Source organism: Dermochelys coriacea, chromosome 14, assembly GCF_009764565.3.
Source record: "Dermochelys coriacea isolate rDerCor1 chromosome 14, rDerCor1.pri.v4, whole genome shotgun sequence".
In the NCBI taxonomy this organism is placed as follows: Eukaryota; Metazoa; Chordata; order Testudines; family Dermochelyidae; genus Dermochelys; species Dermochelys coriacea.
In genome coordinates, this window is record NC_050081.1 from 33,153,697 (window position 1) to 33,156,468 (window position 2,772).

The following is a 2,772-nucleotide window of genomic DNA, read 5'->3' on the forward strand; positions in this document are numbered from 1 at the left end:
GGCTGCAGGGATCTCTGCCTTCTGCTCTTGACTCTGGGAGGAGCAGCAAGGTAAAAGATAAGAAAAGGAGGAAGTGGAAACAATATGGGGTGATGAGGAAGAGGAAGAATGGGAGGGGAGGAAGATGGAAAGAACACAGGAAATGAAAGGGTGGGTGATGAATATTGGGGGGGGGGGAACAAAAAGCCCTCAAGCTAAATCAAACAAGGACACTCTTAATCTGAAATGAGCGAGTCACAGACACGGACACTGGAATGTCTACGAAGCGGTTCTCAAACTTCATTGCACTGTGACCCCCTTCTGACAACAAAAATTACTACAGGACCCCAGGAGGGAGCACCGAAGCCAAAGCCCAGGGGTTGAGCCTGTAACTTGAGTCCCACTGCCCAGGATTGAAGCCCTTGGGCTTTGGCTTCAGCCCCTGGCTTCGGCCCCAGGTGGTGGGGCTTGGGGTTGGGCCTCAACCCCGGGCTCCAGCAAATCTAACCTCAGTCCTGGCAATCCCATTAAAACTGGGTCGCAACCCACTTTGGGGTCCCCACCCACAGTTTGAGAACTGCTGGAATGGGATTGAATTAAAAAAAACAATGTAGTTACTTGATTTGCTGCATCTCACTGAATAGCTAACCTACCCCTGGAACTGTCAGCGTTACAGTCACTTCCAGCGTTAAGAGCTTGTGGATCAGTGGCGAGGCATATTGCGGTTGCACTTCATTGATTCGGATTAGGGCGGATAAATATGTTCTCTTATCTGCACCCTGACCAAGAAATTCAGTAAATAATTAAACCGGGAGTAACCTTTAAACTGAAGGGCGATTGTAAGTTTTAAATTTTATGGCTCTACTATGCCAATGTATAGCCCAGCCCATGGACACTGCAGATAAGATTCAGAAAGAGGCTTTTGGTTTTAATCTTTTCACAACATTCAGTATAGAGGAGGGAAAAAATAGTTTCTCCCCATTTCTTCCCCCTTGGACCATAGGCGCTGACTTCTGCTCCCGCCAGTGGGTGCTCGACTCCCCTCTGCCCCTGGCCCTGCCCCGACTCTGCCCCTGCCCCGCTCCTGCTCCACCCCCATTCCAACCCCTTCCCCAAAGTCCCCACCCAAACATTGCCCCCTCCCTGCCCCTATTCCAACTCCTTCCCCAAATCCCTGCCGTGGCCCCACCTCTTCCCCGCCTCCTCCCCTGAGTGTGCCGCATTCCCACTCCTCCCCGTCCCTCCCAGCATGCCGCCAAACAGCTGTTTGGCGGTGGCAAGGAGGGAAGGGCTGGGAGGTAGGTGGAGGAGCGGAGACGTGCATGCTCAGGGGAGGAGGTGGAGGAGGAGGTGGGGCGTGGGGAAGGGGAGCTTGGCTGCCGGTGGGTGCAGAACACCCACTAATTTTTCCCTGTGGGTGCTCCAGCCCCAGAGCACCCACAGAGTCGATGCCTATGCCTTAGATCAAGACTGAGTTTGGAATTACTACATGATCTTGCTTTGCTGGAGGAGAAATGTGAGCCATGGACCCTAGACTTGCATTTGTATAGAGTGCCATGTGTCCGGTTTTCGACTGGAAAGTCCAGTCGAAAGGGGACCTGTACAATGTCTGGTCACATGTACTGACTAGATGCCTGTGGCCGGGACACAGCAGGGGAGGCAGCAGAGCCAGGGTGAAATTACGTCGGAGGCCCTAGAGGACACGGCAAGCCCCAATCTATAGGGGAGTGTACAGTCTGCAGTCTGGGTCAGGTAGGAGTAGGATGCAATGGATCTTGCAAGAGGAGTGAGCCCTGCTCCCTAAGATGGATACAGGGGGAACACCAGGGCCGGGCAACAAGCCCTGGGGAAAGGAATAGTGGGGGGGGCACAGCATGAAGAGACCCCTCTTCACCCAGCTGGAAGCACAGAGGAGCCAGCCCCCAGTGGAGAGCCCCCAAGAACAGGGCAAAGGGTGGGGTCTAGCTGGAGACCCAGTATCCCAGGAGGAAGGGAAAAGGGAGATCCATGGGATTGGTGTGGGGAAGGAAGAGGGGAGCAACAGAGAAGGGGACTGTCACAGGGTGTGGCTCCTCTCCTGCCTTCTTCCCCGTGGTATCTGCACCAAACCCAGTGGTTGTGCCTTCACTGTAGCCTTCCCTCCACCATTTCTACAGCACCATCCACAGCACTTTTTGGCCCTCTCCCCAGGACCCCATGGAAAGAGAGGTCTTCCTCCTTCGAGGCCTCCATGTTACTGAGCTCAACGAGCCCTGGTCCCCTCTCTCTCTCCTCACCTTCACTTCCTTCCTGACTCTTTATCAGCCTTGGACTAATGGCATAATTGGCTCCATAGACCATCCAGACTGACTGTCTAATTACTACCTGTCAGCTTTGACAAGGGGAACTGATTAACATCCAAGTGACCAGAGTGCAGGCTCACCTGTTCACTCCCTGCGTTTGGTCATGGGGATGATGTCCCATGGAGATCCTGGGAAGTGCGGGTCACCGACGATGCCAGGAGGTTCACGTGAAAACAAGGTCAGTGCCACTCAAGGGCCAGGCTGTGCAGCGCTCCCCTTCTCGGTCAGAATCAGTCTCTAAATGGCAAAGCAGCCCCCTTCTCTCTCTCTCACCTGCCATGTGATAAGAACAGTTAGACTCATAGACTTTAAGGTCAGAAGGGACTGTCATGATCATCTAGTCTGATTTCCTGCCCGTTCCAGGTCACAGAATCTCCCCAGCCCATTAACAGTTGGGGGTTAAGAAGTTATGTGGTGTGTTTAAGGTCCTTCCCCGTTCCTGTAATGCTCC